At 45.3% G+C, this 27,079-nt stretch overlaps 1 long non-coding RNA gene across 6 annotated transcripts in view; it reads left to right on the plus strand.

The window, feature by feature from the left end:
• Positions 1-27,079, plus strand: part of LOC149128135 (uncharacterized) — a 46,001-nt gene that overhangs the window by 17,609 nt on the left and 1,313 nt on the right. For 3 of the 6 annotated variants that reach the window (XR_016229424.1, XR_016229423.1, XR_016229425.1), the window contains one exon: positions 8,547-8,641. This is a non-coding gene — a long non-coding RNA (uncharacterized LOC149128135). Of the gene's footprint in view, positions 1-44; positions 309-666; positions 1,315-4,408; positions 4,643-8,546; positions 8,642-27,079 lie in introns of those variants that run through there. The other 3 variants (XR_016229430.1, XR_016229427.1, XR_016229426.1) reach the window with 3 other exon arrangements.

The raw sequence follows: 27,079 nt of genomic DNA on the forward strand, positions 1-27,079 counted from the left end.
GGAAGCAAGAGAGGTCAGGTGGAGAACGTGGGTGTGCAGGGGTGGGGACAGAGATGCTGAGAGAGATGGTGAAGGTGAAGTGATTGCACTTTCTTGTCCTTTTTATCCAACTATGCTCTCACCATTTCCAATGTGAACTTTACATCTGTGGGGTTCACCAGCAGCCCTGGTGTTCAGGGGTCTCCTGGGAGTTCCTCAGGGGTACTGCTGCTGCCTATCCAATTCAGGCTGCCTGCCCCCCTGGGGGAAAGAGAACTAAGAAGCCTTAATGGGCTGGCACCAATAGTGCTGAGCTGATGGAGACTCAGGTATGCAGGGAAAAGGGGATCAGAGAGGAAAGTGTGGTCCCAGTGCCAGCTTCAGCACCTCCTCCAAGTGCTGTTCAGTGTCTGGACCCATGGTGTCTGGCTCTCAGCAGAGGCAGCGCCACTGATAGATGCTCCGAGTCAAATGTGCAGTTTCCCATTCCTAGAACAGCTGATTCCCTGCTGGTGCTAGTGTCGGGAGGAGGCTGGTGAGAGGGGGAAGGCGCCAGCCGCTAGGGAGAGACACACAGGTATGGCTGGATGTGCAGAACGAGAGAGAGAGAGAGAAACACTGAGAGAGAGAGAGCTGGTTGCTTAGCTGAGGATGTGACCCAGGATGATTGGCCTGTTGACCTAAGCTGCTGCTGGTCTCTTTTTGGGCTGAGCTAGGCTCCCAAGTCATGGGTCATTTTGTCCGTCTGCTCTAGAGGATGAGTGGCCCCGGGATTACCTGCGGGTCAGCCCCTGCAAGCCCCCATGAGGCCGGTGTGCCTTCTGGGAAGGCTCTCACTTGGAATGCCTGCTGATGGAAATCCTTCCCGTTTTCCCTCCTGACACAGCCCTCTTCCCAGGGTAACAAATCACTTCAGTTTAGATGAAGGTCATGGGCTTGCTTTCGTATTTCTTATGGAACTGAAGGCTGTGAAAACCCTTCTCCACTTCCTGCCACTCTTGTCTCCTTCCTCATGGGCTGCAGTGTGTGGTGCTGGGCTTTCTAGTACATCTCCCACGGGCACCCTGGGTGTGGGCCGGAGAAGACAAGAGAAACATCAGTATCTGTTGGCCAGATAAATTGATCAATGGGCTTTTTGCCTCCCGGGCCACTTAGTCAAGGGCAGGAGCAGTCAGAGGCTGAGTGGAAGACTGGGAGAGAAGCCAGGGGAAGGGAAGGGCAGCTGTAGAGTAGGGCTCCTGAGATCCGACCTGCAGGGACTCCTAGTCCAGTAGGGCTGGTCTGCATTCTGATTGTGATCATGGCTGGACAACTGAGCAAGGAGTGGGTTTCCAGGTGAGTGGTACTGACCCATAGATGGAACAGGGCCCAGGTTTTGCTGACTCTGTGAGATTTTGCTTATCAAATCTTGGCCAGGGCCTGGCTACCTGTTCCAAGTTTGCTCTCCAAGACTCCAGTGCTCGTCCCTTGGAGACTGGGAGGCCTGGCTGCTGCAGGAATGGTTGGCCTGGTGCTCCAGGCCAGCAGCTCTCTCTAGAATCTAATCCAGAAATACAACCTGTTGGAGATGTGTATTGTAGACTGTCATATAGACACTGCGTCAGATCTTGGGGACTGTGGAAGGCAGCCTTGGGTGAACTCTGGAGCTGGGATCACTTTCTTTTCCAAGAACTAGGGAAAATCAGTTTGCCTCTTGGGCTTCCCCTGGGCTGGGACAACTACCCTGGTCGGGGGATGGGTTGCTTGAGCCTTGCTGGTTGGATCCTCAGTGGCTCTCACCTGTCTGCCTCTGAGTGTCCACCTGGATGAACAGTGGTGTGGACAGAGTCAGCGCCCAGGAGAGATTCCTGGGTGAATGTGTGTGGCATTGCGATGTGCATGTCTTCTTGTGGGGCTGGCCCTAGTGTGTAGGCGGTCTGGGAGGGCAAACTCAGAGGCAGAATATGGCTGGGATGAACGGCAAAGGAGAAAGTGCCCAGTTCTTGGTCAGACTCTGCTCTTCATCATTTCCTGGCCCTTCTCTCCTTCCCTTGGCACTTCTCATGTTCTGGGACAAGTTCTAAATCGGGCACTTGGATGAGACATTCCCTGGTTGCTGCCAACCTTCTAGTCCAGGGTGGTCACAGGACTCACTGGCTCTATGTCTGTTCCTCTCGGTTTGGCCCTTGCTCTAATCCCCACTGCTGCCTGATGCCAATACCTTGATGCCTGCTAAGGTTCTCTGGTATTGTGCTCATTCCAGGTGCTATTTGGCATTGATGAAATGGGTCTGCGTGTGTGTGTGTGTGTGTGTGTGTGTATGTGTGTGGGCATGCACGTGTTTGAATGCACGTCTGTGAGCATCTACAAGTCCTCAGACATTTCACTAAAGGATTATGGTCCCGAGTGAGACAGAAGTTCCACACTCCTTTCCAGCCTGAGGCTTAGTGGCTGGAGAAAGTGCCCGAGCACAAGTTGTTAAATGTGCACACCCCTCCCCACCCTTTAGGGCCCAATGCACTCCTGTGGGAAGTCTTCCCTTGGGACCTCAGTCCCACGTCCCTTGCCTTCTCTAGGTTCCTTGCCCAGACCAACTCTGAGCTCATCTGCTTCTGTATCATTTTTTATTTTTTATTTTATTTTATTTTTTTGACAGGCAGAGTGGACAGTGAGAGACAAAGAGAAAGGTCTTCCTTTTCCGTTGGTTCACCCTCCAATGGCCACTGCGGCCAGCATGCTGCGGCTGGCGCACCGCGCTGATCCAAAGCCAGGAGGCAGGTGCTTCTCCTGGTCTCCCATGTGGGTGCAGGGCCCAAGCACTTGGGCCATCCTCCACTGCACTCCTGGGCCACAGCAGAGAGCTGGACTGGAAGAGGAGCAACCGGGACAGAATCCAGTGCCCTGACCGGGACTAGAACTCGGTGTGCCGGTGCCGCAGGCTGAGGATTAGCCTATTGAGCCATGGCACCGGCCTCTGTATCATTTTTTAAAAAAGATTTATTTTATTTATTATTAAGGGTGAGTTAGAGGGAGAGAGACAGAGAAAAATGAGAGATAGAGAAAGAGACAGAAGCAGAGAGATCTTTGATTCACTGGTTCATGCCCCAGCCTGGGGTTGGGTCAGATCAAAGCCAGGAGCTTCATCTGGGTCTCCCATGTGGGTGCATGGGCCCAAACACTTGGATCATCTTCCAATGCTTTCCCAGGTACATTAACAGGGAGCTGGATTGAAAGTGGAACAGCTGGGACTTAAAAAGGCACCCATCTGTGATGCCAGCACTGAAGGCATCTGCCTAACCTGCTACACCACAATGCTGGCACCTGGTGTAATTTTTGAGTGATTAGCCTGTTGTCTCCCAGACAGCAACAACCTAGGCTTATGCATCAGCCAGACAGATCCAGATTCACATTCTGATTCTTGCTTACAAGCAGATAACATTGAGCTAGTTAATTTCTCTGAGATTCAGTTTTCTCGTCTGTGCAAGAGGAGGAATCCTCACGCCTTCTTCTTGGGATCACTGTGAGGACTCCTGAGCTCTTGCAAATGAAGCACCTGGCGTGGTGCCGGCACTTAATAGATCTGAGTTCCTGTTCTCTGCTCTTCTCTCCTCACAGTTGCTGCAACAGGGCTGGGCTTGTGGTCGGCACCCAGAAAAGTGGTGGTGACTGATTAATGATTATGGAGCCTGCAATTATTGGGATGAAGTCCCTAAACAGGGAAACAGCTCTAAGCAAACCTGTTAATTAGGGGCTTGTTTGCAGTTCTTTTGTGCTGGCTTGTCATGTGTGAGATCAGGGAGGGCTTTGCACTCCCAGCTCCCACCCCCCAGAGGTCATTCTGGAAAAATAATGACCAAGGAGAGGCTCAGGCCTGAGGTGTGCAATTCCCACCTACTTGTGACCTTCACGCCCATCCTCCCCTCCCCGCCCCAGTGCTGGTCCAATAAACAAGTTAACAGGTGACAAACACAGCCTCAATAAAGAAGGCCACCATTAAGCCTGAGCTAATGGACTTCTTGCCAGGGAGCAAGGACTCCCTGAGGCACAGGAGGACTGCTGACCTGGAGTGACCTCTATGATCAGGAGAGGCCCAGGCCAGTTCCTCTCTTTTTTTTTTTTTTTTTTTTTAAGCTTCTAAGTATCTTTTTTTTTAGGCAGAAGGGAATGTCAAAATAGAGCATTACAAAAACCATGCTATAACTTACCTGTTTACATTTATCAAATTAACAAGTTTAAACCCCAAATGCAATATGACTGTGTTATTTCATGGTAAGTTTGAAGCTTATGATTGTATACTGCAGGCATGTGGCAAGGCCAACCAATGGGATACAAATTTAAAGTAGCAGGATGGGGGCCGGCACTGTGGTGTAGCGGGTAAAGCCTCTGCCTCTAGTGCCGGCATCCCATATGGGCGCTGGTTCGAGTCCCGGCTTCTCCACTTCCAATCCAGCTTTCTGCTGTGGCCTGGGAAAGAAGCAGAAGATGGCCCGAGTCCTTGGGCCCCTGCACCCATGTGGGAGACCCGGAAGAAGCTTCTGTCTCCTCGCTTCGGATCAGTGCGGCTCCGGCTATTGTGACCACTGGGGTAGTGAATCAGCGGATGGAAGACCTCTCTCTGGCTCTGCTTCTGCCTCTCTGTAACTCTGCTTTTAAATAAATAAATAAATAAATCTTTTAGTTAGCAGGATGGTCGTCCTTCTTTCCTAGGGCAGCTCTCACACCACGTCATGGAGTGGTCCCATGGGACAATTCTGAGCCCAGAGCCTCGGCTGGTCACTGTGGTCCGAGCCTCGGAGTCGCCACCAGACTCTGGTGATGGGGGCCTGGAGATGACCTTCTCCCACTGGGAAACTAAGGCCCATATCACGAGGTGGGTCTGGCTGCTTCCAGATGCTGTGCGGCTCTTGGCCTGTGGGTGTGCTGGTCCAGGCTCCAACACTCTGCGGGTACTGGGTGCTCAGTGGTTGCTCTGGGTTCACCTGCTGCTCGTTCATTCCCTTCTTTGCTGGTGACTGCTTTCCCTCTTATGGAACCATATGGAGCTTCTTCCCTTCTGAGTCCTCAGCATGTGAAAAGGGGGGATCTTCAAGCACTACATGGAAAACGAAATGAAAAGACTGTGCGTGGACTTCAAAAATTTTTTTTTGCAAATAAATGAACTTGTTTCTTAAATCCATTTTCCCACAAACTTGTTGAAGGACTCTTATAGCAATGTTGAAATAAATCGAATAGATTCTCCTCTGAGAAGCACCCCAAGTCAGGCCGTTCTCCTGGGCTCCTCTCCTCTATTTCAGGGCATAACTTACTGTGTTGTAATCATATTTGTTCCCTTGTAGTCACGCCGTATAGGCTCTGAGCATCTACTTGGTATCCAAGTTCCCAGTACATGACAGGCACCAAGAAAGCACTGACCAAAATATCTCAATGAGTGAGTGTGCTATGTCCAGGCCAATGGAGACAGCCTCTCTTTGGACCCCAGGCCCTGAGCGCTCAGAAGCTACATTTCTTGATGAGTGCTTTCCTGCTTTCTGAATCTCCGTCACAAGAAGCCGACGGTCTCTTTCCGGGTATCAGGGCACATCTGGTTGTTGGTACATGTTGCTTAGTTAGAAACTCTTAAAACAGCATGAAATTGTTAGCACGTTGCTCGGGCCTGCCAAGCTGTTCCTGAGACGCAGGCTTTGGTGGATTTAGTTTTCTGTTTGTTTTCTGTTTTCATGCAGTTTAGAAAATTGGTCTGTGACAACCTTGGGGGAAATAAGCCTGCCTTGAGCTCTGCAGAGCCAAGGGTGAGCCTGGGAGGAGGGCTGGGGGAGGGGTAGGTCTGAGGGAGAGGAGGCGCCTCTTTGGATCGGATGCTCAGGCTAATGGGATGTGTGGGGAGAAGGGGACGTGTGGCTCCATGCGCGCGGGTCCTCCCAGGGAGACCAGCACTTTTGGTTCCAGAGGACACATCCATGCTCTCCCCAGAGAAGGTTCTGGGGGCGGGGACCGTGAGGGGAGATGCCCCATCCTCATGCATTTGATTCCTCGGTTGCCTGTGGGTGTGCGTGGTGTGAGAAGTGAACTTTCCCCACATGGCCCCAATATGCCATATCCCCTGCTCCCCCCACCCCCCGCCCCCCCCTCCCACCTCAGTAGCTCTTGTCTCCTGGCAGATTTCCTTTCTGGAAATAATCTCAGATGGGGAAAAGTCTGGGCTGATGTACTGCGCTTTGGGTGGTAGTTGCTCCCCTTGCTGGGGACACAGGCCCAGCCCGCACTGTTGCTGGGTGGTGAGACCGGGAGGTTGGAGAAGTTGTAGCACTGCGAGGCAGGGCTGTCTGATTGCTGGCAGTGGAGATGGGGATCAGAAATTGTTCTTTGGTCAAAATGCCACAGCAGATTCCTCCCTCTCCTCCTCCCCAAGACTGTGCCTTATCTTTGGTGCAGTCTGTTCCATCCTTGACTGCTATTTTTAAATCGTTCTTTTTCACACTTTTCCCACAAGAGCACGGCCTCCATTTCAGCCTTGAATCCCTCCTCAGAGAATGGTTCTCAGCTGTGCTGGGGTTTCCGGGTGTTCATGAGCAGGGGTGAGACTTCCCACTGGCAGCCTGCAAGAGCCTTAGGGCATGTCCGTGAGGGCCCCAAGGGTGGGTACTCTGACCCCTTATGTCTCTGGGGCTCAGGCATTTGCACTCCTCAAAGAAGGAACCCCTGGGGCCGGCGGCTGTGGCGCAGTGGGTTAAGGCCCCAGCATGCAGCGCCAACATCCCATATGGGCACCGGTTCCAGTCCTGGCTGCTCCTCTTCTGATCCAGTTCTCTTCTGTGGCCTGGAAGAGCAGTAGAAAATGGCCCAAGTGCTTGGGCCCCTGCACCCACATGGGAGACCCAGAAGAAACTCCTGGCTTCAGATCAGCTCAACTCTAGTCATTGCGGTTATTTGGGGAGTGAACCAGCAGATGGAAGACTCTCTCTCTCTCTGGCTCTACCTCTCTCTGTAACTCTGTCTTTCAAATAAATAAAATAATTCCTTTTTTTTTTTAAGAAGGGACCCCTGTTTACTTGGTATCTACGCAAACCAGGCATGGTGGGATACAACTGGGGGGCCCTACACCACATCTCTGCTCTCCCTGCAACATTTGGATGCTGCCGCAGGTCTCCCTCCCAGCACAGCATAGGTGGTGGACGGTACAGAGGCCAGCTCTCTTCTTTTTCTTCCATCAACTCTTCGGCAAACACACACACAAATCTCTTTGGCTTGATATCCCCTTCCTTTTTAGAATTTTTAATTGTACAAAGATGCAGAAAAATAATTAGCTCCACTGCTAGGTATAAATGAATGTTTGCATTTTGCCTTAGATAGTTGCCTTAGACTTTGTTTTTCACTAAGAAGATAAAGGAGATGTGGGCGTTTGATGCAGTGGTTAAGATGCCATTTGGGATGCCTGCATCCTATATCAGATAGCCTAGGTTCAGGTTGTGGTGGCTCCACTCCTGATCCAGCTTCCAGCTTATGCATACTGAGGGAGACAGCACAGGATGGTTCACATACTTGGTTCCCTGACACCCATGTGGGAGACCCTGGTTATGGTGGGCGTTGGGGAGTGGGCAAACAAATGGGAGATCTCTCTGTAGTCCCTGTCTCTCAAATAAAAATAAAGACAAGATTAAAAGAAAGAAAGCATTCATAATGCTGAAATATTCTTTTTTTTTTGAGATTTATTTATTTATTTGAAAGTCAGAGTTGCAGAGAGAGAGAGAGAGAGAGAGAGAGAGAGAGATGTCTTCCATCCTCTGGTTCACTCTCCAATTGGCCGAAACGGCAGGAGCTGCGCTGATCCAAAGCCAGGAGCCAGGAGCTTCTTTCGAGTCTCCCATGTGGATGCAGGCCATCTTCTATTGCTGCTTTCCCAGGCCATAGCAGAGAGCTGGATGGGAAGTGGAGCAGCTAGGACTCGAGCCTGCACCCATATGGGATGCTGGCGCTGCAGGCGACGGCTTTACCCATTACACTACACTGCCAGCCCCTATGCTGAAATCTTCACTGAACTGCTTTCCTGTCTCACTGGGAGATGATCTCTGTCGTGGTTTTGGTGTGGATCCCACAGCCCCTTTTAACCTTTGTTCTATGACCATGTTTCTGAACTGAGACTTAGCAGTCCTTCCTCTGCCCCCATCCTGACCTTGGAAGTAACACATTATATTTCTACTCTTTTTGTAGTTTTCTTTGTATTTTTAACATTCATTCTTGCCCCATATTTTAAAAACAAATTTTAAATTATTAGGTGTTTCTATCTCCTTCCTAAACAAGTTACAGCAGTCAGAATGCTGTAACTTTGCTTCTGTATTTCTGGTTACTATTGTTAAGTTTTTAGTTCTGTCATGATTTTACCTACCATCCATCATTATCATGAATTTTTTTTAGAATCATACCTACTTAGATTTATCTGAATGTTTTAAACTTTCTTGGTCATAATTGCTTCTTATATTCCCATCTTTCCTCATTTTTCTGCAGTAGCCCTTTAGTTTCTATTGCCATGAAGGTTTGCGTTGAGTTTTGTGCTTCCTCTTCTTCTGAGCACATCTTTCTTTTGTCCCCAGTCTCACATGTAGGCTGGCTGAATACAGACCTGCAGGGAGACCTCCCCACCCCTCTAGCACTCTTAGGACTTCAGTCCTTCCTGCTGCCAATAAGGGTGAGTATCCATCTGGTATCTCTACTCTCTAGAATCTTTGTAACTATCTTCTTCCTTGAGTTTCTGTGGTTTCACAGTCACGTGTCTAAGGTGTGTGTGTGTGTGTGTATTTACACTGTCTGGGTGCTGTTTCAGCCTAACGGTTGTATATACTTCTCAGATCTGGAAAATTCATAGCCATCACCTCTTCAAATATTGTCTCTCATCCCTACTCTCCCCTGCCTCTCTGCAGTACTATTAAGACATACCCTCCAAGATTCTTAGTGTCTTTTTTATGCTTTCAGATGTCTGATTATGTTTATGTCGTGTTCTGGGTGATTTCCTCAAGTCTGTTTTTTAAGTCAATGTTTTTTTCACTGCAGTTTCAATGGGTTATCTGACCAGCCCATGGGGGATGAAAAACTGTTTTTTGGAAGAGTATGTTTTTCATTTTTATAACTTCACTTTAGTTATTTCATGAATCAACTTTTTTTTCTTTTAAAACATTTATTCTATTTATTTGGAAGGAAGAGACAGAGAGAGAGAGAGAGAGACAGACAGACAGACAGACACTCATCCATATGTTGCCTCACTCTCAAGATGGCTGCAATGGCTGACACTGCGCCAGGCCGAAGCCAGGAGCTTTATCTGGGTCTCCTACATGGAGGGGGGCAAACACTTGGGCCATCTTTTGCTGCTTTCCCAGGGGGCATTATCAGGGAGTTGCATTAAAGTGGAGCAGCCGAGACTTGAACTGGCGCTCATATGGGATGCTGGGCTCCCAGGTGGCAGCCTAACCTGCTTCGCCACAGTGCCCATCCTAGCTCTTCTTTTCTTTTTTAAAAATATTTATTTGAAAGTCAGAATTAGAGGGCAACACACACATACACACACACAGAGAAAGAGAGAATGCTTCCATCCACTGGTTCACTCCCCAAATGGCTGCATTGGTCAAGGCTAAACCAGGCTGAAGCCAGGATCCAGCAGGTTCATCAGGGTCTCCCATATTGGTGCAGTGGCCCAAGCACTTGGGCCATCTTCTGTTGCTTTCTCAGGCACATTAGCAGGGAGCAGCTGGGACTTGAACAGGTGCCCATATGGATACCAGCATTGCAGGTGGAGGATTGACCTGCTATGCCACAGCGTTGGTCCAATTGAATGCCCTTTTACAGAGCACCAAGTAACTACCTTTCGCCCTCTGAGGTATTTCTTAGAACGCCCTTTGGAAAACCATGCCACAGAGAGGCAAACTGATTACCAAAAGCACTATTCTTCTTCTTCTTCTTTTTTAAAATGTATTTATTTATTTGAAAGTCAAAGTTACAGAGAGGCAGAAGCAGAAAGAGAGAGGTCTTCCATCTGCTGGTTCACTCCCCAAATGGCTATGACAATGGCCAGAGCTTTGCCGATACGAAGACAGGAGCCAGGAGCTTCTTCCAGGTCTCCCATGTGCATGCAGGGGCCCAAGGACTCAGGCCATCTTCTACTGCTTTCTCAGGCCATAGCAGAGGGTTGTATCAGAAGTGGAGCATCTGGGATTAGAACCGGCACCCATATGGGATGCTGACACTGCAGGTGGTGGCTTTACCTGCTATGCCACAGTGCCGGTCCCTGGACTATTATTCTTAATACTAAATTCAGACAGAATTACCACCAAGGATACATAGTGAAGAAAACTCTGTGTGAGGTAATAAACAATGTCTTCAACAACCTTGTTACCCCGGATACAATGTACTTTTCTCGGGACTGTTCCTTGTATTGACATTTAAAAAAAAATGGTGATGGCATCACACCAAGAACCGTTCAGCAAAAGCAATTCTGCTGGGGCCAATGTGATGTACTCCAGGTATCTGTGTTTTAGCTGCTCTGGCAAGACCCAGGGATTGGTATTAGAAAACCTTGAAGAGTGGATGAACTGCTTATTCTTCAAGCAGTCTTCTCTAAATACTGTGATTTCTCAGAGGGGCCCTTATATAAATATTTAGTAGTAGAGTCTTCAAACTATGCTTGCTAGATGGATCTGAAGGGCAGCGTTCTTTGCTGCCCTTTGAGTACCTAGTCACATGTTTTAAGTGACAATCAATCGAGGATGAACACTCTGTCACTGTCCACCGGCAGGGCCAGAACTCTTCTGAAATTCCAGGACATAAATGAACGAAGAAACCAGGTTTGCAAAGTCTACCTCATTCAACGTGGCTGAGCCAGTGCCCATGGCTAAGACCATTTAAGATTGGTATAACCAGACCCTTGCCTTGGCCAAATAAAATCTTGGAAAAGCACCTGAGAATGCTTGGCTTTGGGCAATGCTACTGTCAGGAGCCTGTCCAAGACAAACTCTATGTGAGTGCCAAGGTAACTGAATGAAGTAACTTGTGCTGGGTCATTATTTATAAATCAGTTAGCATGTGGAATGCCTATCTGAGATAGATTTAGTTTTAGGACAGTTGATCTGTGGGCTTTCTTTCTGAAAAGAGTTGGCCAGCATGGCAGATTTATTTTCAGGTCACCTCTAATTTGAGATAATAAAACCTCATCTCTCTAGATAAGAATGTCTGTCTTTCGGTCTGCATGGTGGCCAGGGAGGTTGGGATTGGTATCCAGGATGTCCAGAAGATCATTAGGAAGTAAGCTAGAAATAAATGACTCCAAAACCACAGTCTTCTACTGTGTTCCTGGACACTTCCTAGGCTCAGAGCTGAATCCCACTGACGTGGATGGTCATTCCAAGTTTTTAGAGCTGATTCTTGAAAGGCATTGACAGTTCAATTTCTAAGTAGTGGGCTAGACCAGGGTCTACTTCAGGTCAACAACAGTTGCATAGAGCACCACTTAACTACTCCTTGCCCTAGTGTTCCTTAGAGCACCTTCTGGAAAATAGTGTCAGAGAGGAACACCAATTGGCCAGATGGAGCACTACTATTTTTAGGACTAAATTTAGATGGAATTACTGCTGAGGATACTAAATGCAGAAAATGCTGTGTGATGTAACGAACAATGTCTTCAACAACCTCCTTACCCCAGATACGTGCTCTTGGGGTGGAGCTAACCGTGGTCTGGCGTAGAACAGCTGTGTCTCCCGCTTGCATGCTGCTGGACCTGTAGGAATTTGATGTTTTGCTCAATCACAGAGGCGATTTGCTGACAGTGCAAACCTAGAGTGGGGAAGTAGCTGCTTACTAATAGCTTTAAGCATTTGCTTTCTGTCTTCCATCCTGGAGCCAAAAACAAGCTTCTGTGCATGTTCGTGAGAAATAGATTCTCCCTAAGCCAACTACTGGTGCTAGTGAAAGAATGATTTTAAGAAAAGTGACATTTTAGATAAATTACAGTGAAATATCATATATTTATATAAAAATGTGGCAATTTAGTATATGATAGATATGGCGTTGCCAATAAGAAAAGAACAGATTATTCAATAAATGATATGGGGACCATTGAAAATTTAGAAAAAAATAGTTGGCTCTCATTTTTTTCCATATATAAAAATCCGTTCCAGATGGAATAAAGAGCTAAACTTAAAAAACAACTTCAAAATATCTGAAGAAAATATAGTTGAATATTTTATTAATCTTGGAAGTAGCAAACAAGACCACAAGAAAATATTTTTTGTATTTGACTATACCAAAATAAAAACTTCTGTGGAAAAAAGAAAAAAAAAGACAGTCATCATAAACAGAATTGACAAACAAGACCCTGGGAGAGAGGATTTGTAACACCCATAGCAGATAAAGGGTTAATAATCTCTAAATAGAGTTTCTGGAAGCTAACAAAAGACACGCCCCCCAAGACAACAGACACCAAACAGGAGCTGGGAATGCATGGGAGAAATAGCTTGACTGACGACCAGGGAACTAACAGTTAAGGATGAATTATTGATACAAATTTAGGAAGGTTTAACATGTCCTAAGGAGACATTGTTGGGTGCAGCGGTGCATTCACAAGAATGAGGGCTGCATGGGCAGAGACGCCTGTGTGCCCTAACAGGCAGTGTGTGTTGCATTGCTTGGCACAGAGCGTGGAGCCTGGAAGGGAAGGTCTGTAAGGCAAGTCACACTGTGGGTCTCTGTCCTCTCCTCCTCTCCGCAGGGAAGGGCGACAGGCTGGGGAGCAGACTGGGGAAGGAGAATGCACTTTCTTTCCTTTTTTTAAAAAGATTTATTTTTTATTTATTTGAAAGAATTAGAGAAGTAGAGGCAGAGAGAGGTCTTCCATCTCTGGTTCACTCCCCATGTGGTCGCAACAGCTGGAGCTGTGACTATCTGAAGCCAGAAGCCAGGAGCCAGGAGCTTCTTCTGGGTCTCCCATGCGGGTGCAGGGGCCCAAGGACTTGGGCCATCTTCTACTGCCTTCCCAGGCCATAGCAGAGAGTGAGATTGGAAGTGGAGCAGCCAGGACTTGAACTGGCACTCATACGGGATGCCGGCACTGAGGCAGCGGCTTTCCCTGCTATGCCACAGCACTGGCCCGAGAATGCACTTTAGTCTTTGTTCTGTGTTGTTGCAGTTAAAGCACACACACAAATATAGGAATGTGTTCACAGATTACATATTTAAAAAAGCAAACACACAAAATGGAATATGGTGTTCTGCCATGGGTTGGCTATCTGATGGGAGCGATTTTGTCTTTATGTAATATTCATTTACTAAATTTATGTACTTAATTTACTTGAGAGAGAGAGGTGAGAAAGCTCCCATCTGCTGATTCACTCCCCAAATGCCTATTAGGGCTGTGCCAGGTGGAAGCCTGGCACTGGGAACCCAATCTGCATCTTCCATATGGGTGATCAGAACCCAATTATCTGAGCCACCACTTCTGCTTCCCAGAGTGTGCATTGGCAGGAAGCTGGAATTGGGAGCAGAGCTGGGACTCTACCCCGGGCATTTTGACATGGGATGCGGTGTCCTAGGCAGTAGCTTGACAGCTAGGCCAAGTGCCTGCCCTTAATAAACATTTTTTTTTTTTTTTTTTAGTACATGCTATGTGCCTGACAAAGACATCAGAGAACAGACAGCTGGGAGAGAAGCTGTTTGTAAAACTGTTTCAGTGAGGGTACTGGGAAGTGAATGTATCAGTCCCCTGAGACTCTGCAACAAAACACTGGGTGGCTTAAACAACAGAAGGATGAGATCACCTGGTTCTGGTGAGGGCCCTCTTCCTGCCTTCCCACTGTCCTCACATGCTCGAGAGAGCTGACTCTGCCTCACCTTAAAAGGGCACTACCCCCATCGTGAGGATGCTACCCTCGTCTACCTGTGGTTACCTCCAACACACTGGGGAGCAGGCCTTCAGCATGTACATTTGGGGGAAACACATTCAGTTCATGGAAATAGTATATTTCATTGGATATTAAAAAGAAATTAGACTGAGACATCATGGTACAATAGATGTGGAATTAGCAAGTTGGATCACCACTTGCATAGTGTACAAGGGAAAAGAAAACTCTTGATACTGCCTTATCTGTCTGGAGAATATAAAAAGTTTGAGGCAAGAGAGAGAAGATTCAATCAGAAAAGGGACTTTTCATGTGAGAGCTACTGCAATGCTGTGCCTCTCTCCCCATGGTGTGTGTGTGTATGTGGGGGTAGGTGGGTAGGAGAAGGTAAAAGACACACAAGGCAGATAGAGAAACCAACCACTTCCTCCCTTCCCACAATAGGCTCCCAGCCTAAAGCAAAATGGAGCTGGAGGGAGTGAGAAAGGCACGCTGTTAAATCAAATTAGGAAGTTTAATTATTGCACATAAATGGTAATTTAAGTTACCACATTGGAACCGTTGTTTGTCACTCCAAGTGACTTAGTGTGTCAGCCACACAAGACTGAACCAAAAAGTCATGGACCTACCAGAGTTTTATTTCAGTGGTAGAGAAAGACTACCCACGTCGAATCAGGTTTAAAGGGATAAGGGCAGACGAAAATAAAATTGTGCTTTGATTACATCATAAGTCATGCGTGGTCAATATACCGGTTACATATAATTGCTCATCAAGCAAGAGGCAAAAGCGTAGAGTCAGTGGGAAGGGAGGGGCCTGGGGCCAGGCTGCACAGTGGATGGCTGTGGCTTTTCTGTAAATGTGATCCCGAGCAAGCCAGGAGTCTGTCCAAGCTTAGCTGGCTTTGTGAATCCGGAGATTCACCAAGACCCCCTGATGTACCCCTTGCAGATGCCAAGGGTTTACTATGGCATATTTTGGAAGGAGTTTCATTTTAAAAATCCAGTTAAAATTATGCCTTGGCACCTAGGGGATTAGCCTCCATTTATCCAGAAAATGAAGCTGTGTGGTTGGAATGTACTTCATAGTCTTTTGAGGTTCTGCTAAGCCATCATGGTCCCTGGGGCATGTGTGCGTGCCTCTCTGAAGCCGTGGAGAAGGCGTCTGGAGATGCTGGCCTTGCTCACAGATGGCAGAACCTCTCCGGGCAATCATCTCCTCCACTCCTCTCTCCAGCTCCAGGGCAAATGTCCCTGCTGTAACAATTTCCCTGTTTTTAAGGCCGGGTTGATTGCTTCCTTTTCTCTACTTCAGGGGAACCATCCAACAGCTATTAAAGTGTATGCATTGTATGGTTTGTGTTTCTTTGCTTATCTCCTTTTCACACATGATCTTTGTCTCCTAAGGAAGGCAACGCTCTGCTTTGTAAGTTCCAAGATATGCCGTTTCTCCACAGTTTTACATTTCTGAAACTAGGATAGCTTTTGATGGCTTAATTTGCAATGCTTTTTTTTCAGGTGTTACATATTCTTTGTTTTAGTGGTACATAAAATTAATGCTATGTCTCACAATTGATGGTAACTTAGTAGTACATGATACATCTAATTCATCATTGCACCCCTAGACATGACTACAAGACCTGGCATGTAGTAGGTGCTCAGTAAACACACAAAATGAACAGCCTTTGTGGGGGTGGATTTTACTAGCGGGAGTCGCTGATCTGAGTGTCTCTGGCAGTGCAGAGCAAAGCAATAGGGAGCAGCTTTCTGGGACTGCAGGCAACCTCCAGATGTTGAAAGGGGTGTAACTGGAATCCAAACTACCACAACTAGGTCCCCAACTCAGACTCATGAGATGTTTATTTCTTGTCAACATTAGCAGTCCAGAGCAGGTGTTTCTTTTTGTTGTGGCTGTCATCCGAATGGTGTTTCTGGGATTCAGGCTCCTTCTACATTGAGGTACCACTTGTCCCCCTGTTGAGCCAAAAAAGTAGAGAGAGAGGAAAAGGCAGGCCCACTTTGAAGGTCTTGGTCTGGACGTGATTCATCTTGCTTCTGTTCACATGGCACTGATGAGAATTAGTTGTATCCACATCTAGATGCAAGGGGTAAGGGGTTAGGGGCTAGGAAATATCACCCTAGACTGGGCACCCATTTCTCAGCTACATCCCTGTATGATGGAAGTGGGAGCATATATTTTGGTGGACAGCGGGCTCTCTCTAGGCCTGGAATGTTGCCTGCATCAGGCAGATTTGTCTACTTCTTATTGGAAATTTAATTTCAGCCTCTGATTCCAACTGTGTTGGTTAATAATTTCTTAGACAGAAAAATCAACTCTGATCAGTTTTAGCAAACACAGAAACAACCTGGTAGGTGTGCTTGGATCTAGGAACTCAAATAATGTCAATTCTCTGTCTCTTTTCCTTTTTCTCTCTGCTTTCACTATGCTACACTGGTCTTTATTCACAAGCAGGGACTCTCCAAATGGTGAGAAAGAATAAGATGCTTGGTGGATTCTTTCAGCTCCCAGTCTGAGAAGGAAAAGGAGAGTGGGCATTTAGCTTGGCAGTGAAGACACCTTTGTCCCACTGTATAGTACTGGGTTTGGTTCCCCACTCAAGCTCCTGACTGCAGCTTCCTGCTAATGTAGACCCTGCGAGGCAGTGGGAATGGCTCAAGTACTTGGGCTTCTGCCACTTGTGTGGATGTCGCTGGCATCTGGGGAGGGAATAGGATGTGAGAGCTCTGTCTCACCAGAAGCTCTTTCTCTTTGATCCCTACAAGTGTCCCCCAGAAGGACTCTGCCTGTCCCCAACAGTTGTGACCCTTCTTGGGCCAATGGTCGTGTCAAGGATAGTGTGGGTAGGTTTTCTGAACAGAGGTTGACAGCCCTAGCAGAAGCCCCTGGAACAAATGGGAAGGCAGAGTTCCTAACAGGAAGGGATAAAGTATGGACAAAGAAGTGAAAGTGGTTCACTCTTGCCAGACACTACTCTAGGTTCACCCCCCAGCCACGTTCTGTCACGGGTCCGACTCTGCAGTGTTCTGAACTCTGTCCATTCTGCACACATTCTGGGTCTGTACCCAACCTGCATTATCTTTTTGGAATGACATCGCCTATGCCTCTCCCCTCCTTGTCCATCAGGACTAGTTCACAATCACCTCCTTTGCGAAGCTTCTCTTGACACTTGCTCCTGCCCCTGCCCCAGCCCCAGCCCCAGCCCCAGCCAACCTGGCTACAGCCACCAAACAGGATTCCCATCCACACTGACTGTGCTTTGAGGGCACAGATGAAGTTCAAACAAAAGTGGGCTCTGTGATTTTGTCACACCAGCCACACCCGCATCTGAGTATGCACCCGGCTGGCCTCAGAGCAGCCTACGATGTGTCATGTGGGCTGGGTCCTCAGAGGTGTAAAATGCCATCTTGTCCAAAACAAACAAAAGTGCCAGGGAACTCCTCATTCCCATCCAACAGGGCTGCATGGGGGGAGAGGTCTGCAAGGAGTTGGCTGCCCACAAAGCTCCAATTAGCCCCCAAATTATCTCCTGTGTCACGTGTGCAAGTATTTCTAACCAAAATTTGCTGGAAAATGGATTCTCAATGCTTCTGTCTATTTACCTAATACTTAACCCAAGGATAACAACACACATACAAATTTAAAATAAAACACATGTTGGTTTTTTTTTAAATAAAAATTTGAAACAGATGGTCTCTTTTAAGACAAATATTTATTCCCCTGACATTTTTTTCACTTACATGTTTATATTTTTAAATATAGGCTTTGTGCAGAGACCTTAGAGATGTCATGATAATAAAATCCATGTTGTTCATAATTGTCTATTTCCTAGAAATGCAGAGCTGGAAGCAACCTCAAGAAGCTATCTCTGGCATCCCCCTCCTCCAGGCAGGCCAACGTGCGACCAGCTGAGACCAACTGGTGTTTATTCTGTTTATCTTGGAGCCTTTTGGGGAAGGAAGCTGTAAACTCTTTCTTACTGACTCATGGACTCTTCACTGAGTCTTCCATCCTTGGCCTGGGTGAAGAGTGAGTTCCTGGATAGGGCAGGGTTCAGGGCAAAGCTGTTGAGGGAGTTTTCTTCCCCAGTGTCTCCCTTGTTAGCACTCTTGTCAGCCCCAGCCCGGGATTTGCAGGGCAACCACTCTAGCATTGTCATTGCATGCTCTGCTTGGGGTTTGCTGTTAACTGTTCAGATCTCTTTGTATGCACCTCTGATTGGGCCAGTTCTCATCTTGGCCAGGACCATCAATTTTTCTACCCTTAAGATAGGTGAGTGTTCAAAGGAAGGATCAATACCTGTGTGAAATGTCAGGCAGAAAAACAACAACAACAACAAAAGAAAACAAAACAAACAAAAAAAAACCAGACTCTTCGGAAGTCTGACAAAAGTGAGCCAGTCCTTATACTTAGCATGGGATTTGAGGAAATTTCTATTGTGAGACATAAGTTGAGTTTTCTGTATTCATGTATCAGTGAGCTTTTGCTGTGTAATAAACCACTTCCCAGATGTACTGACTCAAAGTCCGAAGTAGTAATTCTTGGTATTCCGTGGGTAGGCTGAGAAGAACTTCTGGTCTACACTGGTGGCTTGATTAGGGATGGATGGTGGAGGATGGCTCACACTCACGTCTGGTGGTTAGCTCTGTGTCAGCTGCAGCAATGAGAGAATATGTGGCCACGTTTCCTTCTGTCCCGCAGGCTAGCCTGGCCTTATTCTTAGGACAGTCATTGCAATTTTCAAGAGTATCAACGGAGAGCAAGCGCCAAGTGCAAGTATTTTTCAAGTCTCTGTTTAGGTGATATTTGCTGTTGTTCCAACAGCCAAGGCAAGTCACAAAGGCAGCCCAGGGTGACAGTAGGAGAACAAGTCAGAGGGCATGCATGGCAGGAAGCATCTTTGCAAGCTTACCACAGTTCTTCTTGAAGACAGAGGAGGGAGGTGTCCCTTCTTGGTTCTTATCAAGACTGGCTGATCTGATAACTTATTTTATCAGATTCAATGATCTTCTTTCCTGCCACTTTTCCATGCCACCTCCTTGAGAACAAGGAGTTATCTCTCACTCTCAGCAAAGTAAATAAATGCTCAATAAGTAGTTTGAAAATGAATGAATGAAAACTTACCTTCTTGAGAAAGTCCACGATAACTTTGAGTTTATCTTCACTCTCCTAGTTTGCTTAATAACTAAAGACATAGAAACAATCAATTCAAACAAACATTCAAACAATCCTAGGTAGAAAGTAGTTAGAAAACATAGATCCGGTCAAGTCTGTCTTTTGCTTAAATGTCTTCAAAGTCTTTTTGTTATGCAGATAATAAAATACAAAGTTCTTGTTATGGCTTTCAAACTCAATATGATTCACGCTCTGCATTTCCTACCCATGTTATTATTTCTTCTCAGTCTCTTACCTACTAAGGTCAATTACAATGGCTTTCTCTATCCTTAGATCACATACATATGAGTGTAGTTAAAAAAGTTCATGAAAATGCATATTATGAAAAAAACTACATGGATTTCAAAATTTTTTGCACCAAAGTGAATTTATCTTTTAATTGCATTTTCCATGAACTCTTTGAAGTAGTCTTGTGGGTCATATTAAAGTCTTTTTCAGGGCTGGCGCTGTGGCGCAGGGGGTTAAAGCTCCGGCCTGAAGCACCAGCATCCAATATGGGCGCCAGTTCTAATCCTGGCTGCTCCTCTTCTGATCCAGCTCTCTGCTAGGGCCTGGGATAGCAGTAGAAGATGGCCCAAGTCCTTGGGCCCCTACACACGCATGGGAGACCCGGAGGAAGCTCCTGGCTCCTGGCTTCAGATTGGTCCAGCTCTAACCATTGTGGCCATCTGGGGAGTGAACCAGCAGATGGAAGACCTGTCTCTCTGTCTCTACCTCTCTCTGTAACTCTTTCAAATAAAAGAAATAAATCTTAAAAAAAAAAGTCTTTTTATCCTCTCCCTTAGAATTTTCTACTTGGAATGTACTCAAAATTGTCTCCTTCTTTTCATTCAGATATCAGTTTAAATGTCATTGTCATCTCCCAAAGAGCCCAAACAACCTTGATCATCTATTCTACACTAAGGTAGCTTTTCTATCATTGAACCATTTCCATCTTCTGGGTAGCTCTTTTTTTAGATTTATTTATTTATTTGAAAGGCAAAGTTACAGAGGCAGAGAGAGAGAGAGAATCTTCCATTTGCTGGTTCACTCCCCATATGGCTACAATGGCTGGCGCTGTGCTGATTTGAAGCCAGGAGCCAGAAACTTCTTCCAGGTCTCCTACACAGGTGCAGGGGCCCAAAGACTTGGGCAATCTTCTGCTGTTTTCCCAGGCCATAGCAGGGAGCTGGATGGGAAGTGGAGCAGCCAGGACTCCAACTGACACCCATATAGGATGCCAGCACTGCAGGAGGTGGCTTTGTTCACTATGCCACAGTGCCAGCCCCCTGGGTAGATCTTGATGCTAGTGTTGCTTTTGTCTGTTTATTTTTGTCTGTAGTCTCATCTCCAAATAGGATGGTAGTTCCAAGACAGTGTCTCATTTGTCCTATTCACTACTATCCCTCCAGCATCTAAACATTGCATGACACATAGTAGGTGCTCAAGAAATATTGAAGGTACTTAGAATCTCTCACCTGATCTTTTAGGTCTTAATTTCTTATATTCTCCTTAATTTAAATGATAAACAAAAAAGGGGAAACTTTCCATTAAAGTACTTGGGAAAAATGTAATCAGATTTCTTCTTCATAACAATTCTCTGAAACATAAGACACTTACTACCTGATATGGATATACACAAAGTAACTGCTGAAGAGTTTCCATTCCCATTGGTTGCTCCAAAAAAGCACAACTTCAGGAACACAAAGTTAAGATTACACAGCAATGAATTACTTTGATGATTCCTTTTCCTGGCAATAGCTTAACAGTGTGACCTCTCTTAAAAAATATTTTAAAAGTTAAAAAAAATATCAAACCAAATAGCACCAAAGGACATATAATGAAAAGCAACAGTTGCCTGCCCTTCTTACTCCACATCCCTACCTCCTGTTCTGCTATGAAGAGACATCCACTTTTATCTGTTTCTGTTTTTAGTTCTAAAGCATGTCTAAATAATGTGCTTCTACCATTTGTCTTTGATTTATCAACTTCAGACATTGTCTTCTGACTTCTGGCTGTGATGGATGAAGATCCAGTTCTTGGCAGCTCTCTTTCATGTTGCAGGCTTCCTCAGTGTCTGGGAGCCTTGGTTGTCCATTCCTAGGTGAGAGTGAGAAGCTAGGAAGGAAGCCGGGGAGCCCTGTGTGTATGGGTGTCTACTGGAAGGCTTTAATTAGAGTGAGAAGAGGATCTGGGGTTGGGGTGCTGGCCATCTTGGCTGTGGGCTTCTGAAATACCAGGGTTTTGAGGCTCCCTTTACTCTGGGGTGCCACTTGCAGCCTCACTGTCTCTGTTATCCAAGATAATGAAGTTTTACTAGCAAAGACTTGTCCCCTTCCATCTCTCCTTTTCTCTGTCTCTCCTGCCTCTGGCCTCAGGATGCAGAGCCTAGGTGCAGGTCATCCTGTTTACAGATTTTGAATTAACCTCCTACTACTTCTCATTTTCATCAGTCATCTTGTCTGCTCTCTCCAAGCAGACTCTTTTCTAGGGCATGGAAAAATGGGGGAAGCTGCAGCCCCTTCTAGGGAGTTTCTAAGGGAATGGGACCCCTATTGTGCCACCAACTCTGCTGCATCAGCTATTTCTCTTCTATTGGCTTTAAGTTTCCCTGGAATGAGCTGGAATTCTTCTTCTGCCAAAGATTCCCTCTTAATTTCTTTTTTCACTAAGGGTTTGTAGCTTTTAAAAACTGATTTTGATGGGGTCTCATAAGAGAAGGTGAATGCATGTAATTATGTGCCATCAAACAGTCTTGATTCTGCTGCAACTGAAGACTTATGGGGGCCAGTGTTGTGTTGTATCAGGTAAAGCTGCTGCCTGTGAGGCCTGGCTGATCCACTTCTGATCCAGCTTCCTGCTAATGGCCTGGGAAAAGCATTTGAAAATAATCCAAGTGTTGGGGCTTCTGCCACCCATGTGGGAGATCTGGATGAAGTTCCTTGCTCCTGGCTTTGGCTTGACCCAGCCCTGGCCATTTTGGCCATCTGAGGAGTGAATCAGTGGATGGAAGATCTCTCTGTCTCTCCCTCTCCCTCTGAAACTTTCAAATAAAATAATCTTAAAAAAAAAAAGAGAGAGAGAGACTTACTGTTGAGGTGGGTATTGAGATGAAGTGGGTTATGCTGTTGTAGGTGGGAGACCCAAATGAAGTTCCTAGGCCTGGTCCAGACCTGGTTGTTGCAAACATTTGGAGAGTGAACCAACAGATGAAACACATATCTCTCTGCGTCTCTGTCTTTCCCTTACAAACAAGCAAACAACAACAACAAAAAACAAATAAATATATTTTTAAATCTTACTCTTCAGGAATGTAATTTGGGTCATTATTTATTTTTTTTCCCAAGACAGCCATTCTGTAGACTTTTGCTGATAGGAAGTGCTGTTCTTCGTGCTTCTGCAGTCAGTTTTCTTCTCCTTTTTCCATTCTGCAGTCACGAAGTCCCAGTGCATGCAGTTAGTCTGAGTGTCTTCTCCCACACTTGGCAAGTTTTGCTTATTTTCACATGCTGACCTGCCCACTTGACGCCATCAACAAGTTCTCAGAGAGCCTTTGATCATAGCAGCCAACCGGGCGTCTTTCATCGAGCCAGAGGCTCCCTGGCGGTGGGGTCCACCTTACTATCAAACTGGGAGCTCCCTAAGGATGTGGATGATGGCTTCCTAATTAAACAAATGGGGGTGCCTCCTTCATCATGCTAGAGGCATCTTATCCTCTCCTCTTTCTCTTCTGGGACCAGGAGAATTTTTAGACGTCAGTGACGAGTATAAAACACAGTGAGTATGGGGTTGGAAATGGGGACATCATGTGACACATGCCTGAGACAAAAATAGTGGTGTCCCTGCTGGTTGGGCTGCAGCCAGCCATTGGTCTTCATCCCACAGAGACGCTCTCTCTGATCATGTTAAGATGTCCTTGACTTGGAGAGCTTGGACTTTATCTCTCCGGGACAGTTCTTGCTTATCTTTAAGGGTGAATATATAGGCAAATGAGGCAACCAGGGATTGCTCATCACACAGAAAAAAACATGGTGTTCTCTGAGCAATAATAATAATGCAGGGACCAGGAAAATGGAAGAGCTAGAGGTGGTTGGGGTCAAGAAGAGCCCACACATTTGAGCCATGTGTCCCCTCAGAAGATTACTGAATTCTAACCTGACTCAATTTCAGCTTTGCCAACAGCTACACGTGGGAGCTCAGGTATGGGGTACCACTCATCCTGAATAATAACATGGCTAAGGGTGAGAAAAGGATGGAGCCAGGATTGGCAACACAATCAGTAGCTTAAAAAATGGGAGAAGCCTAAATATGCAACAATGGTAAATAAGTCAGTTCCATTACAGCTATATTATAGAATAACATGTAACCATGAACATTTCTTCCTATAGGACATTTAAAATGAGGAATTTGTAAAAGGTTCTTCACAGTATGACTTGATTTGTAGTTAAAATTTACTATGTATCCTACAAATGCCTTTTTTGGGGGTGAGTACTCTCAAATGGTACAGCAGGCAGTCGTTTATTCTATTCTGGATTTTCTATGTTTCATTATTGAGCAAGTAAACACATACTGTTTTTCAATGAGATACTTTTTTTCTGGAAAGTGATATATGTGCAGAGTGTGCTCCAGAGGTTGCAAACTCAGATTCTTACAGATTTCAGAAAGGCAGCAAACATGAGTGAAGTACACTGGGTGTAAGGAAAATCAACTGCCAGAAATGTAATCAAACTTCCTTTCATTTTTACTTAACTATGACATAAGTACATAACATAATACAAACATGTATGATATTAGAGATTATATATTAAGTTCAAAATTGAAAAACATAACATTCAAAAAATAGAAACATGTAATTATTAATTTTTTTCTTTCATATCTCATTACTATTTTGCTTTAGATCCAGAAATGTGACACTTTTTCTTTTGCCCCAACATGTCAATGTTGAGTCTTGCATTTCATGTTGCGATGTGCTGTATAGAATTCAACCTTGAATCTTAACTGAGAGCAATAGTTTTATTTAGTTTCATAATGGAAAACAGCTGTTCATGGCTGAGCATGGATAGAATCTTTGTACGATGGTTTTTATATTTAGGGTAACCTTAAGATTCTGGCATTCTGATGTTGCAAAACTTAGTTTTGGAGACTGAATGTTGTTTTGAAAATTCCACTTATGGCACAATATTAATTGAGAAATAAAATTTTCATGAAATTAGAATCTTTTTTGGAATCCTTTCTTCAAGTCCACAATTTTGGGAGAGCAGTTTAAGTGATCTCTTTCATTTCTGAAATTTGATTTCAGCATAGGAAAGTAGGCTAGATTATTCTTGGCTAAATGAGTTTCCCTAAGATATAATTTCACAAAGAATGAACGAATTGAATAGTTCATTTGCATACCTGTGAAGATTCTCAGAGAGAAGTACCCAAAAGGATTAGATGGTTTGTGATATTTACTAAAAAGGCCAACAATACTTTGATCCAATCATTGCTAGTAAATTGGAATGAATATTTTCATAAACACAGTAATCATTTTTTTCAACTGTTTGCCATCATACAAATTAGAGACCCCAACTTACACACTAATTGACCTACATTTATTAGAATAGATAAATGTTATGACTACTGCGTAGCTAGTTTGTCAAGTAGAGAATTGAACTGTCTATGCTTTTAGCCATGGGAGTGAATCCAGCTTACTAGGCTCATGATATATTTCATCTTAACTTTTTAGCATAAGGCAATTCCTGATGAATTATTTCGTTTCCATGATTGTGCAAAATACGCCACCTTGGATTTAAGTTTCACCACAAGGTCAGTGTTAATGCTGACCATCTTTGTAGCCAGGCTACTAATTTTGACCTGTCTGTTTCACATTTTTCATGACTTCCCAACACACAAAGCTAAGTCATTTCCTGAAATTGTGCCTGTGATGGACACCATACCAGAAGTTCTCCAATCACGTTGAAGTCTCTTTGGAACCATAAATAAATACAACTGACTGGGTGGTATTATTTTAACTGGGCTCTCACAAGCTTCACTAGGAAATGCCACAAATGATTTAACTTTTTCACCAACTTGTCCTGTAAGTTTTCAGTCATGTCGTCATCTTGCCAAGCAATAGCCTTTCTGTTTAGTCTTCCATTTGCAAATACTTGTTTTTGTTCAAGGCATGAATTTCTGTGTCTTTAGTAATTTTTTTAAATATAAACTCCCCATTCATAAAAGGTTGCAATGCTTGAGCAGTATTTTCACCTCCTCTGTAACTTCATTTCACAGTTGCATCACTTGTTTTATTTGCATGGAAAAAGAAAACATGTTGAAACGTCAGTCCTTTATTTTAGATCCTTAGGTTTCCATATACTAGTCATGGCTTCTTTGGTTGCAGTCTTTTGATACTGACACACTTTATTTGCATGTCAAGCTTAGAAGAATGTTTTTAATTTCTGCAAGAAAAAAGGCTCTTTTCTATTTTCCTGCAAATATGCAAACACACGGCTCTCTTTGATGCTCTTTGGTTTCCTTCCTTTGATTGTGTTGTTTGTGTGTGTGTGTGTGTGTGACTTTTCTTATTAACTCTATTACAAGAAAAACACAGTCGACATGATGATCATTGTTGATTGCTCCTCAGGCTCAGTGATAGGTAGAGGATGGGGAGTGGGGGAGAAGTGTATGGTCACATGGAAGGCTACTCAGCTCAGGTGGACTCATCACTTTCTGGACTGTGATTCCATTGCAGGCCTTCTAAATTTTCGAGATGTAACCAAGGTGTAATGTGCATATACAAAAGTGGGTATATTTTTAAGTGTATGATTTGATGAATTTTTCATGAATAGAATGTGGTGATATACCCTGCAGCTAGCTCAAGGAAGAGAAGAATATCAGGATCACAGCACTTCCTGATATTTCCTTCCATCTGAGATCTTTTACTTTTTTAAGAAAAAAAATCTGGATTCTCTATGAACTCTCAATTTCTGAATTTTGTCAAGGAATTCAAAACATTAAGAAAAATCGTATGGGCCAAACAAAACCCAACTTCAGGCCAGAGTCAACATGGAGGACTCCAGTTGGAAGCTTCTGGTTTTCATCTTTCCTTGGGGTCTTGCTCTTCCCATACTCTTCTCCATCTAGAGGGGTGGGCAACCCTACCTGTAGTCCATGATCCCTATCATGGTTGACTTTGGTGTTTTCTGAGATCTTGGATGAGAGACCCTGGGATACGCTGCAGAAAGGGGATGGTGCTGAAGGTGAAGCTGCTGTAGCCCCAGGGCTGGAGCAGGCCCCATTCCACCAGTGGAGAAGCAGAGAAGACTGGAGCCCAGGGGGAAAGTGGAGCAGGTGTGCCGAGATAGCTAGCATACAGTGAGAGAGAGAGAGCAGAAATGCTACCTTGGCGCCCAACAGTTTGCCAACATTCAGGTTCTTGTTTCTAGTCCCTTCTGAGGCCAAAATAAACTAGGGACTGATGAGCTGATTGGCAGGCTTTTCTGAGGATTCAGGAGGAACCATCAGGTGGGTATTTACAGCTGGTGATGCTGGTGACAGCCAGTGGCTGACAGTCAAGTGGCCAGTGAGCTGGGATAAGGAGTGAGGAGGTCTAGCAGGCAAACAGAAGATGGACATTCCTTCAGGTGAGCTCAAAACAGGCATCTGGGCTAAGAAATGTAGGATGATCATTTCCAATTCTTCACAGCCTCTCTGTAATACAGTTACATGTCCATTTGCACATACTCTATTGGAACAGATGGAGTGTGAATTCCATCCCTTCAATTGTGGGCTTGGCAAGTTGACTTGCATTGGCCAGTGGAATATGACCGTCTTGACAACAGGCCAGTTCTGAGTGGAGGCCTTAAAAATCATGGGAATTTTCCATGAGCTCTTTCTCAGGCTTCTTCTACCCACAATGAGAAGACTCTGTCCTGGGTAGCTGCTGGCCCCAGGAGGACATAGAACTAATCTGTACCCAACCCATTGCCTAAATCAGAGCCCCTGCACCCAGCCCACAGAGTGAGTGAGAAGGAGAAAATGTCTTTTGTATAAGACACTAAGATTTGGTGACTGTTTATTACATAGCATTATCACAGCA

This window comes from Oryctolagus cuniculus, chromosome 2, assembly GCF_051225735.1.
Source record: "Oryctolagus cuniculus isolate XC-2025 breed Fujian yellow rabbit chromosome 2, ASM5122573v1, whole genome shotgun sequence".
NCBI lineage: Eukaryota > Metazoa > Chordata > Mammalia > Lagomorpha > Leporidae > Oryctolagus > Oryctolagus cuniculus.